At 43.6% G+C, this 14,739-nt stretch overlaps 1 protein-coding gene across 2 annotated transcripts in view; it reads right to left on the reverse strand.

Moving 5' to 3' along the window:
- KIAA1755 (KIAA1755 ortholog) overlaps positions 1–14,739 on the reverse strand; it is a 483,080-nt gene that overhangs the window by 448,700 nt on the left and 19,641 nt on the right. The gene's annotated exons all lie outside the window — the stretch shown is intronic.

A 14,739-nucleotide genomic window follows, 5' to 3' on the forward strand; every position in this document is an offset into this window, starting at 1 on the left:
GCGCTGTTGCTTCAACATTTGGCCCTCGAGCCCCAAGAAGACACCATGGCCGTCAGTGGGTGCTGGTGGACTCTGGACACGCGACCTGCGGCGCCCTCTTGCTCCCGTCTGTGCTGCCTGTGAGGTGTGGGGCACAGTGGGATGGCTCCCTTCCTGGGGCCCGGTGCGGTCTTCTGGGCCCATGCTGTCGTCTGACGAGGTGTCGAAGGCTCGTAGCCTGGCTGCTGGACGCCTCCTCATTCTCACACCTGCAAGCGGAGATGTGGCCGGTGATTCGAACATGAGTGGCGATGCTGGCTGTGGTTGTGGTGATGCTGGCTCTCGGTGAGGTGATGCTGGCTCTGTGTGCGGCGAGGCTGGCTGTGTTGGTGGTGCGGCTGCCAGTGGGCCTGCTCCCTGGTCTGAACTCGTGCTGGCTAGAGGTGATTTTTGTGGCCGGTGTGCCGTCTCCCCTGCAGCATGCCCTGTACTGCATGATGTCACATCTGTGGACAGAAAAACAACATTGGCTCAGTGTCCCCGAAGGGCTGCATTGCAAGCGTCACAATGAATCATTTCACATTCCAATCTGTCCTCTGTCTCCTTGTGCCTCGAGTGCGTGACATGCCTTGTTGCCCTGTGACATTTACGTCATGGTTAGTGTTGCCCTGACTACATCTCCCGGAATGCATTGCCTGTCTGCACTGACACGTGTGGACTGCAGTGTGATTCTCGTTTCACAATGGGGGATGTGGGATAGGGGTAGGGGAGGCTACATTGCTGTGCTTTCGTCTTACCTTGCTGTGTTGCGGCTCTGGCAGAGCTGTCGGCGTCCCCAAGACCCACGACGCTCTCTTGCTCGATTGTGGCCGCCACCAGCTCCTCCAGTTCGGTGAGGGCAGGTGCCCTGTTGGTTCCACCTCCGGTCTGGCTGGCCTCCTTCTGGATGTCGCCCATCTTCAGGTCATACCAGCGCTTTTTGAGGACCTCAATGTCCCTGTGGGTCACTCCCACAGCATTGACCTGCGCCTGGATGGCCAGCCATATGTTGCGCTTTTCGGCCTCAGGCACTTGCAGGGATTGCCTCCCGAACAGCTTCTGGTGCTGCTTCACCACCTCCTCCACCAGCACCTGGAGTTCCTTGGGGCTGAATTTGAGCTTCCTCCTCCTTTTCCCTCCGTCTTTCTGTGTTCTCTGGCTGGACATGCTGTTCGTTTCCCGCTCGCACATGCAACTGCTCCCTGCCTCTCCTCTGCACTCCAAGCCTCTCCAGGGTCGGCTAATTATGTACACCTGCCTGGGTGTGGCCACTTCGGCTAATTGTGTACACCTGCCTGGGTGTGGGCAGTTCCTGGTTGGGTGGGCTGTCGTTGCACAGGATTAGCTGTTTCGTCAAGTCATGTGATGTTATTTACCGAATCCGTACATACCGATTCGGTATTTTCCGATTCGGTAGATACCACCTCGGTATTTTCCGATTCGGTAGATACCACCTCGGTATTTTCCGATTCGGTAATTATCACCTCGGTATTTACCGAATCGGTGAATTCCGATTCGTATTTACCGAATGTTACCGAATCGGTAACTGTTACCGAATTTTTACCTACATATAACTTACCGATTCTAATTTACCGATTCGGTACGGCTCGGTATTTAAGAACCGGTAAAATTTATTTACCTACATGAGGCCCTTAATGAGCAGAACAAGAGTACTAGTTCTTGTGATCCAAAATGTCTTTGTGAACATGCCCCTTTTGTTTACGTGCATTTAACTTTTTAACTATTTTTCAGAAGGGAGATTCCTTCTTCTCCAGTGAATTTCTTCATACATTTTAACCAGAGGGGGGATTGGGAATATTATCCTTGTTCAAAATCTCCCCAAAAACTATAGCAGTAACTCACAGAAAGCAATTTTGATGCATAGGCCATCCCACTTTCCTCTAACCCTACCCTTACATACCTCTTGATGATAGGTCCAGCATTATCTGTCCTGGTACTAAGTCTTTTAGAATTTGCAAAAATTATAATCTCCTGGTGTATTAAAGGATAATCCAGATGTTTTATCATATTTCCGTTTCGCATTTTAGGGGACCTAGCTGGGGGTTTGGTTGGCACTTCGGAGACACATCTTTACAAACTCCATCCCTGCAAGTTATTTGACCATTGAACTATCACACAAAAATGGAATTCACAACACCTTAGACCTTGAATGATGAGGTTTGGAGAAGGCACCTGGGATCATTCCTAAATCCCCCCCACATTTGCTGAGGGAATACTATTAGCACCAAAAAAACAGTCAAACCGTTTTGCATAAAAACAAAAATACATGGACAATTCCTAGAAGGGAGGGAGGGAAGAGGTCAAATATGAGGACAACACTTGTCTCTGTGAGAGAAACATTTTGTTCAGGGGCAGATTTGGGTCTTTCTGGGTGGGGCGGGGGTAGTTTGTTTCAAATATCACACAAATCTAATAGTTTTATACCACATTATTGAGGTTAGTGATATTGACCAGCAAAAATATCGATTCCAGAAAAACGACTGCCAATGTATCACGAAGCATAGAATTACTGTTCCTAACGACCCCACACCTAAGTACCTCGAAAAAAATAAAATAATACATGTATGGCCGAAGCAGCAATAAAGATTTAATTTTAGCACAATACAAGGGTCCATTTCCGTCTGTGCGAGTCAAGCCAGGAACAACGGAGTATCTTCATATTACAAATCGGACTTGTCTCCAATGATTTTCTGACGAACCCCCTCCCCAGTCAAGTGATCTGCGATTCAGAAGGAGAACTCTGGCAACAAGGCAACCCGGAACCAGTTTGAAAGGAGCATTTCCTGGGAAGGAAACACAACGCAAGATCCCCCAGAGCCTGAAGATTTCCCGTAAAGCCCGCTGAAACCAACTAGTAAACCAGAGTCGGAGGACCCGGGATACTTCACAGTGAAGCAGGTAGGGGCTAAAGAGGCGTGATCTGGGATGGGGAGGAGTGCTATTCCAGGGGGAGAGCTCACAAATATCCAAATATACAGTTTGAGTTGCCCCCACAACAGCAATTACCCAATATATTTTTGCCATGTCGGACGATACGGTACGAAGCAGAGAAGCGGCGGCATTACTAATGTCTGACGATGATATGCCAGCCAGCACCAGTACAACACACAGTATAATCAGTGATAGTCAGGCAGCCACATTAAAGGACAAATTTAAAACTTTGAAAAAGAAAAGCAAACTAGAACAGAGCAAATGGTGGGAGGCGCGCTCCCTTCAACGTTATATTGATAAGGGAAGAATCCCACGTGGTCTGCGAATTTTCCTTGCACCAAGCTATGAGAACCCCAATGTCAACATGATGCGTGAATGGGCGGAATGCAATTTGGACTCTTCCAAACGTTTGGTTCTAATATTAATAAAATACGCAGATATAGACCGAGCAACCCTATTAGAAGAAATCAATAAACTCAATGAAGAAATAGAAGGGATGGGTACGAGTGAGGAAAGAGACAAATTACGAAAGGAAATGATGACTCGAATAAAAAAGGAAGAAGATATAATCAACGAAAGAAAAAAGTATAAATTCCATCGAGGCAAAATGGACTATGAACGTGGACACATTTTTACATTTGCCAAAAAGTATGAAGCAATACGTTCATCCAAGAACATACCAACAGTCCAATGCAGAGAAGGTGCCCTCCGTGGGGGGATCACTGGTTCAAACTCGACACTATCAGATTTAAGCTCTGCAGTGGACTATAGCTCAGAAAATGAAATTGGTGGTCCGGCGGGAGCGGTACAAAACCAAACAAACACATTGGTGGAGGAATTATCTTTTTTATATCAGGATCGCCGTCAGACACTGCGCCCCAGGAAACCGAGGTACAACGAAGAAAGTACAACAACTACAGGAGGCGGCAGGAGAGAAAAGCGAACCGAAGAAATAAACAAACCAAAGAAAAACAGAGGGGGTCGATGGCAAAACAAAGAAGCAATGTTACCACGGAAGAATTGAACAATACTATCATTGATTTGGCCAACATGAAGTTGAATGAGGAAGAAAAACGTACTTTGAGCTTAGGTCTGTCCTTCTGTCCCAAAACAGATTTCAACTATACCAACACTAGACTGGATATATACAGGGCAGTAAGAAAACTTAAATTGAAAAAATGTCATATACTATCTAAGAAGACAGACATACAAGGTCAAAAACAACACGATTCTAGCTCAACTACAGCAACGTATGGAACTCTGACCCAGTCAGATCGGCCATTGATTGATACTTTACACGAACTATGGATGCAACCACAGAATGTAACAGAAACAGAATTGCGGACAACGGATCAGACAGTGGACACTGGGATGCCCCATAAAAACAAACAGATAACTAATTTTAAACAAAGATCGACGTTTAATCCTGTGATGCTAAGGGACTCTATTGATATCTTTCATGAATCCGTAACGGAACAATTGTAGAAATTAAATTTCATAACTCAAGGCAAAAGACACCGATATAAATGGCAGGATCGCAAATACTATGATTTAATCAATAAATGAAAAAAGAACAATACGATCATTGTAAGAAACTCTGACAAGGGAGGCAACATTGTAATCTGGAGCAAAAACGACTACAACAAAGAGGCATATACACAATTAAACGATGGAGCCTGTTATGCCAGAATAAGCAGTACAGAGTATAAAACTGTGTATACCAAATACCATCACATGCTCAATGGGTGGCAGAGGAAAGAATTAATCACTAAATTGGAATGGAGGTTTTTGAAAAATGATTATCCAGTAATACCAACTTTGTATTTCATTCCCAAAACTCACAAAGACATTCATAAGTCTCCAGGCAGACCCATAATCTCGGCCCTTAAAAGCTTATTAGAACATACTTCACAATATGTTGATTACTTTTTGCAACCACATGTCAAAGCCTTTCCGTCCTATGTCCGAGATTCAAGTGATTTCCTCAACAAGTTGACGAATATCCAATGGAAAGATACATATTTAATGATGGCCTTGGATGTAACTTCGTTATATACCAGTATTGGACATGCTGACGGCATCAAAGCCATAAAACATTACTTGAACAAAAACTCGGATTATGGAGAAGACCATAAACAAATGATTGTAGAAATGATTTCATTTTGCCTTGAAAATAATGTATTTATGTTCAATAACATGCTATATCGGCAAATCAGGGGTGTAGCTATGGGGGCCAGCTTTTCCCCAAGCTATGCCTGTTTACATATGGGCTATTGGGAGGAGCTGGTCCTCAATACATTAATGGCTGATAACAACAAAATTGTATCTTGGCTACGATACATTAATGATCTCTTTGTAATATGGGATGGTAACAAAGATACAGCTTTTGAATTTGAGATCAACCTACAGTTTACAGTTACACTGAGTGAAACATCAATATCTTTCCTGGATATAGAAATGTATGTCTTGGAGAACAAAATTGAAACTAAACTTTTCAGGAAACCCACTGCAGGTAATTCCACCCTACATGCAGAGAGTGCACATCCGCGGCACCTCGTCAACAGTATCCCTTATGGGGAGATGCTGCGGATGAGGCGACTGCACAGTAATCATGAGGACCTCATTAGGGCACAAATAGAATGTAGGAAAAGATTTAGACAAAGAGGATATTCTGACAAGATCATTGAGTCTGCTATAAGTAAATCTATGAGTAAAGCTAGAGAAGAGTTACTTAATAATACAGACCTGAACAATGCACAGGACAGAGACCCTAGTAGTGCTAATATGACAGCCAAGGACAAGAGCTTCAGACTTATAGTCCAATATAGTAACCAACATAAACAAATACGGACTATTATACAAAAAAACTGGCCATTAGTACTCAGTGATCCTATTATTGGCCCAGATTTACCCCAGAAAGCGGCATTAACTTACAGTCGGGTCCATCGATGAGGGATCAACTAGTTACCACAAGCCCTGAAACTATCGATAAAACTAATTGGCTACAAAATAGAAAAGGCTTTGTCCATTGCCGGACCTGCAAAGCTGGCCAACATGGAGAAAACAAGACAGAATTTTGCACTCCTTTTAGCGGTAAAAAAACACACCATTAATAAACTGCTTACACACAAGACAGATCATGTAATATATGTCCTCTCCTGTCCATGCAACCTCTTATATGTAAGCAGTACCAAATTAGCGGTACATAAGCGCATACTCCAACATCTCAGGGCTATCAGCAACCAGGACAATACCTACCCGGTGGCACGTCATTTAAGGAAGTCCACAATTCCAACAACAAGAACCTTAAATACTAGGCAATTGACGCTATCCCACCTAGTAGACGTGGTGGGGATCGAGAAAAAACACTGAGAAAATTGGAAACATGCTACATCATTACATTAGACACTAAACATCCAAATGGCCTTAACATATCAGAGGATCTATATACTTGCCTGTAATATCCTATATTTAAAGACTTCCAGATTCTTTTAGCAAATGTGATCAAGTGATTAAGTACAAAATGAAGTTATCTGAGATGGCTTATAACATGTTTCAGAACTGAGCCCCAATTTTATGAATTAACATAGACTGAAAAGGGTATACGTGTCAGCCCCACCATCACATATATAAAAAACAACTACACACAAACATACAGGATCTGCAACACTACTCGATAATAGATCAACATGTTGTCTTGATGTGGCTATGTAATGGTGATTTGATGAAACTAGATTTATTATGAGGTTTTGTCCCCCAAGCCTACTATATATTTATATGTCCCATACAAGTACACACAGCGCTATAACGTATATTAATATTTAAATTATTTATTTGAACAAGTTTACTGTTGACTGTGATTATATTTATATTTATTTATATATTTATATATTTATGCAATTGTATGTGTATGATTTTAGAATTACTATTATCTACATTTTAGGAGGAAATGTCCATGACATATTTTATCTTTCTCCTTTTTAAACAATGTATAGGGACATATGGAATTTAGGACATTGACATTATAGGAAGTTATTCATTACACTAATATATTTGCACATAACAATATTACATCAGATTCATCTTATATATCCATAAAATTAGGACATATTCGATTACACAATGAATCCGATATAGTAATGAATCCTATATCTAAGATCTTATAGTCAACAATTCATAATACAACCACAATTATAATTGTAACCTAAAAAATAAGACAGCATTATGAATATTAGCGGTAGTTGAATCTTAACGGGGACAACCAGAGAACACAGCTATGAAGGGAGAAAGGAAAGAAGATCTGACTAATATCGATACAATACACCATACATAGTTTACAATTGATTTTACATCCTGTTAGCAACAGATTTTACGTCTGGGTATTTTACCGTAATAAGACTAATACTAGTATTATGCCAGTACATTAACATCTTTTCTGACTAGAAACTGAATATTATACTGTGAAGGCACTAGCACTTTATTCAGTATACACGTAATCACCTTTTACATTTTTTATTCACAACACTTATTTGACAAGTCATTAGCCATTATGTGCCAATACATTGAGATAGGCCACACATAAGATATTATATATACAGCTACTTGGGATCAAGTAAAACGGAGTAAAAATATTGACATTGTGGCCAAAACAATAATCATATACCGAGGATGTTAATAGAATTTATCCTGTTTTAAATTGTTTTAAATTGATTTTAAAATGATTTATATGGTATTGTATTGCGTTTTTATAATGGACTTTTAATAAGTATTAATTACGAAATGTATCCAAACATAGAAAATTTCGTCTATGTCTATGATGTTGTGAATATCACGTGGTAAACATCACTAAGCACTGTCACTTTAAAAATGAGAAAAGTACTTCCCTCCGTGTCACTTTGGAGCTGAAACGCGTCAGGCCGAAGCAGCAATAAAGATTTAATTTTAGCACAATACAAGGGTCCGTTTCCGTTTGTGCGAGTCAAGCCAGGCACGACGGAGTATCTTCATATATATATATATATATATATTTCTACAAAGCGGGGCAGGCATGTCGACGGACCAGTGCACGAACCCACTTGGGGAACATTTTTATATTTGATTTATGAGGGACAAGAGCGCACCCACATGGGATCACCTCAGCGCACTACAGTTACCAGAAGGCTTTGATTAAGCCACGCCCACTGGGACAGGTAATTTCAAATAAAAGTGCGCGAGAAAAGACTGCTCTCTTTCCGTCATGTTGCCACTGATGAAAGGAACAATGAGACTCCTGAAACGCGTCTGGCGCTACAATCTTACCGATGCCTGTGTGTTGTTAACTGCCTGCTTGCAAGTTTTCAATAAATGCTGTGAACTACGATCTTCTGGCGGTTCACTCCTTGGGGCTAACCTGCGATGTTGGATATATTCGGCTGTTGCCCAGCCGTGGAGTTGAACCCACCGCTTCCGAGCAGGTCCGTGTTGGCGCCATCTGGTGCTACATTATACGGGATGAAGGAGCTGGCGCCTGTGCAGGACAGGTGGCAGCACATGTTCACGTTGATTTCTACAAAGCGGGGCAGGCATGTCGACGGACCAGTGCACGAACCCACTTGGGGAACATTTTTATATTTGATTTATGAGGGACAAGAGCGCACCCACATGGGATCACCTCAGCGCACTACAGTTACCAGAAGGCTTTGATTAAGCCACGCCCACTGGGACAGGTAATTTCAAATAAAAGTGCGCGAGAAAAGACTGCTCTCTTTCCGTCATGTTGCCACTGATGAAAGGAACAATGAGACTCCTGAAACGCGTCTGGCGCTACAATCTTACCGATGCCTGTGTGTTGTTAACTGCCTGCTTGCAAGTTTTCAATAAATGCTGTGAACTACGATCTTCTGGCGGTTCACTCCTTGGGGCTAACCTGCGATGTTGGATATATTCGGCTGTTGCCCAGCCGTGGAGTTGAACCCACCGCTTCCGAGCAGGTCCGTGTTGGCGCCATCTGGTGCTACATTATACGGGATGAAGGAGCTGGCGCCTGTGCAGGACAGGTGGCAGCACATGTTCACGTTGATTTCTACAAAGCGGGGCAGGCATGTCGACGGACCAGTGCACGAACCCACTTGGGGAACATTTTTATATTTGATTTATGAGGGACAAGAGCGCACCCACATGGGATCACCTCAGCGCACTACAGTTACCAGAAGGCTTTGATTAAGCCACGCCCACTGGGACAGGTAATTTCAAATAAAAGTGCGCGAGAAAAGACTGCTCTCTTTCCGTCATGTTGCCACTGATGAAAGGAACAATGAGACTCCTGAAACGCGTCTGGCGCTACAATCTTACCGATGCCTGTGTGTTGTTAACTGCCTGCTTGCAAGTTTTCAATAAATGCTGTGAACTACGATCTTCTGGCGGTTCACTCCTTGGGGCTAACCTGCGATGTTGGATATATTCGGCTGTTGCCCAGCCGTGGAGTTGAACCCACCGCTTCCGAGCAGGTCCGTGTTGGCGCCATCTGGTGCTACATTATACGGGATGAAGGAGCTGGCGCCTGTGCAGGACAGGTGGCAGCACATGTTCACGTTGATTTCTACAAAGCGGGGCAGGCATGTCGACGGACCAGTGCACGAACCCACTTGGGGAACATTTTTATATTTGATTTATGAGGGACAAGAGCGCACCCACATGGGATCACCTCAGCGCACTACAGTTACCAGAAGGCTTTGATTAAGCCACGCCCACTGGGACAGGTAATTTCAAATAAAAGTGCGCGAGAAAAGACTGCTCTCTTTCCGTCATGTTGCCACTGATGAAAGGAACAATGAGACTCCTGAAACGCGTCTGGCGCTACAATCTTACCGATGCCTGTGTGTTGTTAACTGCCTGCTTGCAAGTTTTCAATAAATGCTGTGAACTACGATCTTCTGGCGGTTCACTCCTTGGGGCTAACCTGCGATGTTGGATATATTCGGCTGTTGCCCAGCCGTGGAGTTGAACCCACCGCTTCCGAGCAGGTCCGTGTTGGCGCCATCTGGTGCTACATTATACGGGATGAAGGAGCTGGCGCCTGTGCAGGACAGGTGGCAGCACATGTTCACGTTGATTTCTACAAAGCGGGGCAGGCATGTCGACGGACCAGTGCACGAACCCACTTGGGGAACATTTTTATATTTGATTTATGAGGGACAAGAGCGCACCCACATGGGATCACCTCAGCGCACTACAGTTACCAGAAGGCTTTGATTAAGCCACGCCCACTGGGACAGGTAATTTCAAATAAAAGTGCGCGAGAAAAGACTGCTCTCTTTCCATCATGTTGCCACTGATGAAAGGAACAATGAGACTCCTGAAACGCGTCTGGCGCTACAATCTTACCGATGCCTGTGTGTTGTTAACTGCCTGCTTGCAAGTTTTCAATAAATGCTGTGAACTACGATCTTCTGGCGGTTCACTCCTTGGGGCTAACCTGCGATGTTGGATATATTCGGCTGTTGCCCAGCCGTGGAGTTGAACCCACCGCTTCCGAGCAGGTCCGTGTTGGCGCCATCTGGTGCTACATTATACGGGATGAAGGAGCTGGCGCCTGTGCAGGACAGGTGGCAGCACATGTTCACGTTGATTTCTACAAAGCGGGGCAGGCATGTCGACGGACCAGTGCACGAACCCACTTGGGGAACATTTTTATATTTGATTTATGAGGGACAAGAGCGCACCCACATGGGATCACCTCAGCGCACTACAGTTACCAGAAGGCTTTGATTAAGCCACGCCCACTGGGACAGGTAATTTCAAATAAAAGTGCGCGAGAAAAGACTGCTCTCTTTCCGTCATGTTGCCACTGATGAAAGGAACAATGAGACTCCTGAAACGCGTCTGGCGCTACAATCTTACCGATGCCTGTGTGTTGTTAACTGCCTGCTTGCAAGTTTTCAATAAATGCTGTGAACTACGATCTTCTGGCGGTTCACTCCTTGGGGCTAACCTGCGATGTTGGATATATATATATATATATATATATATATATATATATATATGCCACAAGGAATCGCCTCACAGGATGCGCTGCATGAATACGCCAGAGACGAACACGGACCCAGAAGTAGGTGCTCTTAATTCTTTATTTTAATCCATGACCTGCACCGCCGCCATGACGCGTTTCGACCTACTGGAGGCCTTGGTCACATGACGCTAACGATAGAAGCCAGAGTTTTTAAAGTGCAAGTGCGTGATAACGTGACATCGTAACAATGAACATAGACAACAGATTTTAGCGTCGTTATTTTGAAAACAAATGTCAACAGTTTTCTTGCCATACATGAATTTGTTATAGTACATGTTAAATACATTTTGATCCCTACAAAACAACGAAAAAAGGTCACAGAAAAAATACACAAAAAAATAGATAAAAATATCTAAATCAATTGGCACATGATTGGGGGACACCATGCAATCAGGGAGCACCAATAGCTGAGAAATAATTTCATGAATATTTTTTCATGGATTTTAAACAGCTTATATAAGAACCCCATCTGGTTACAAATCAAGGTTGTAAACATTTATCGCCTGAAAACCACGCCATTCCTCATTATTTGGTTTGCGCGTGAACCCAACCTGAATGGATAACTTGGTTCGTGTCAGATTTATTGAGTTGCTACCTGTAACTGGTTAAATCCATTTCAACTCACGTTAAACATTACCCCACAAATAAAGGAGTTGACCACTTCAATTCCTGAGACCTTCTAAGTATAACTACGTTCAAGAAAGTATTGTTAGTGCTGCCAGTTAAAAACCAACATCTGAATTGTTGGTAAGGCAAAAAGGAAGAGACAGAGAAAGAGTGATAACTACAGTTCAAAATAAAAGAAAATAACAGAGGGGAAGAACAATGATGGTCAACAGTCGCATTGAATCTGAACTCTAGCGCGGAACAAGTACTATTAGATGCTATACAGAATACACCTGCAGGGCAGATATTGTGTAGGAAAGAATTAAAGCCATGTGAAGAAGTCCTCACTGGCGTTTAACCCGTTGGGTACCTTGGAGTCTAGCTCTAAAATGTACCGCGTTTCTAGTTTTCTGAGGATGGCTTCCCGATCCCCCCCACGTCTAAGTGGAGGCACCGAATCGATGACAAAGTAGCTAAGATGTTCAAGGTTGCTGTTTTGTTTATCACCGAAATGTCTTGCTACGGGATAAGATACGTCATGATTCGTGATCGCCCTCATGTGCTGGAGTATACGTTTGTGTGCCTGCAATTTGGTACTACCAATATATTGCAGGCCACATGTACACTCCAGCACATAAACTACAAAATCTGTCCTGCATGTGAGTTTTTTAGTAATCTTACAGGGTGTATTGGCAAACGGAGAAGAATAAGTAGTAGTACTTCTGCCCAACGTGCAGGCCTTGCAAGAGGAACATTTAATGAATCCCTTACTGGCTTGTAACCAATTGCTTGTGTTACTACTTAATTCGGGACTGCTCTTTACCAGCATATTGCTCATGGACCGAGCCTTCCGAAAAGTTACAGCAGGGGCATTAGGCACATTGCTACCTATTACCGGGTCAAGGCGAATGAGCGACCAATTTTTCTTGAAAATCTTGCGCAAACTATGATGTTGGCGACTGTAGGTTAAAATCAATCTGGGTGCATCATCTTTGGTAGGTGTCACACTAGAGGCATTCTTAGAATTGGAATTGGTGTTTCTGATAGTCAGGGTAAGGTCTCTGGACAAAGACCTAGTACGAGCCATTGCCTTGTCAATCACTGCCGGGGAATAACCCCTTGCTAGGAACCTCAGCTTGCTCTGTTCCTGGGCTGATATACAGTGTGCATCCGTGCTGCAAATGCGTCTAATACGCAGCATCTCCCCGTAGGGGATGCTACGTATGAGATGTTCCGGATGATGGCTATGAGCATGCAGCACGGTGTTGCCCGCGGTTGCTTTGCGGAACAGCTTAGTGTGTAGATTGCCCTCAAGAACAAAGACCTCCACATCTAGAAAGCTAACTTGAGTTTGGCTAATCTGAGCCGTAAATTGTAGATGAAGTCGGTTGACATTGATGGCCTGAATAAAGTCCAAGGCAGAAGTTCTTGGCCCCTTCCAAACCATAAAAAGGTCATCTATATAGCGAAGCCAAGTAATGATGTTGTTAGACATGACCTCACTAAAGTCGACTTTGAGGACTTGCTCTTCCCACATGCCCATGTGTAAACACGCGTAGCTCGGGGAAAAGCAAGCCCCCATTGCCACGCCTCTTAGTTGTTGGAACACTGTATTCTGAAATAGAAAAAAGTTGTTATTAAGACAGATGTTAATCATGTCCAGAATCATTTTACAGTGGTCCATCATATACATAGGCTCAGTCCTCAAAAAGTGTTCAACCGCTTTGATCCCATCATGATGATGAATACTGGTGTACAAAGCAGTAACATCCAGAGTGATTAACCAGTATTCATCCTGCCACTCAATATCATTGATCTTCCTCAAAAAATCGTTAGTGTCTTGTATATAGGATGGTAATCCCTTCACGTGCTTTTGTAGGAAGAAATCAACATAGAGCGATGTATTCTCCAAAATACTACCCCTGGCCGAGATAATAGGCCTTCCAGGGGGTTTAGCTGTGTTCTTGTGTATCTTGGGAATAAGATAGAAAACCGGCATGATGGGATGGTTGACTTTCAAGAATTTGAATTCCTCAGTGCTGAGAAGACCAGTGCTCTTCCACGCCAAAAGTTTGCTATAGAAATCGCCCCATGCAGCTTTAACCACCTTCCATTCACTTCTCTTATAGCACAACCTGTCATTTAGATGCAACAGGGCCTCATCAACATACAACTTTCTTGGCCTCAAGACAACGTTTCCTCCCTTATCCGATTGACGGACAATAACATTGTCATCACTTTGGATTTTCTTCATCAATTGTCCATAACCATGGTTCCAGTGTTGTTGAGTATGCCGAGCACCTTTAACTGATTTGTGTAAAGATTTCAATTGGCAGGTAACCATTTCATTGTATGTTTCTATATTGTCATGGACCATGATGAGGTTAAAAGTGGACTTTGGTTTAAATGGTGTTGTGCCAGGTTTGTTGGTGATGGGAGCAACATCGACTTGTGAAAGATTGTCAACACGGCCTTCTTCTTGTAGCAATTGAAGGTCACAAAGAAGATTGTAGTCACCCACAGTACCTACTGGAGGACTGGAGGGAATAGCGGGTGTTAAACTTTGCGTTTTAGTGGCTTTATCTTTGTTCAGTTAAAAAAACTTACGAAGTTTCAACTTCCGTATGAATTTGTAAACGTCTATGCGGGTTTGCGCATGGTTGAAGTTGTCTGCTGGACAAAAAGAAAGGCCGAGGGCAAGAATCTTCTCTTCATTGGTGCTGAGTTGCATGTTGGTGAGGTTAATGACAGCAAGGGGTTTGTAAGCTTTGTTCAATGTTTGCGAGTCCATCGCTTCTGACCTCTTTTGTTGTTCTGCGGTCTTTGACAGCTGTTGGATCTTACGGTGTTTCCTACGTTCCCTTCGCTTGATGTTATTTCTCCTGCCATTCTTGTATTCTGCACACGGGGCCTTAAGGTCTGGCGTCTGTCGTGCCGAAGGCAGTCCACCTCTTGCGCCGGGGTAAGCCTTGTAAACCCCAATTCTTTGCTCGCAGAGGCTTGTTCATTTTCTGATTCACTGCCTGGAATAGAGCTAAGATCAGAAACAGAGGATGATGACTACGCCCCGGTTTTACTGCCCGCCAAATGTGATGTTGTGGCAGACTGGCAAACCT

This window comes from Triturus cristatus, chromosome 7 (genome assembly GCF_964204655.1).
Source record: "Triturus cristatus chromosome 7, aTriCri1.1, whole genome shotgun sequence".
Taxonomy (NCBI): Eukaryota; Metazoa; Chordata; class Amphibia; order Caudata; family Salamandridae; genus Triturus; species Triturus cristatus.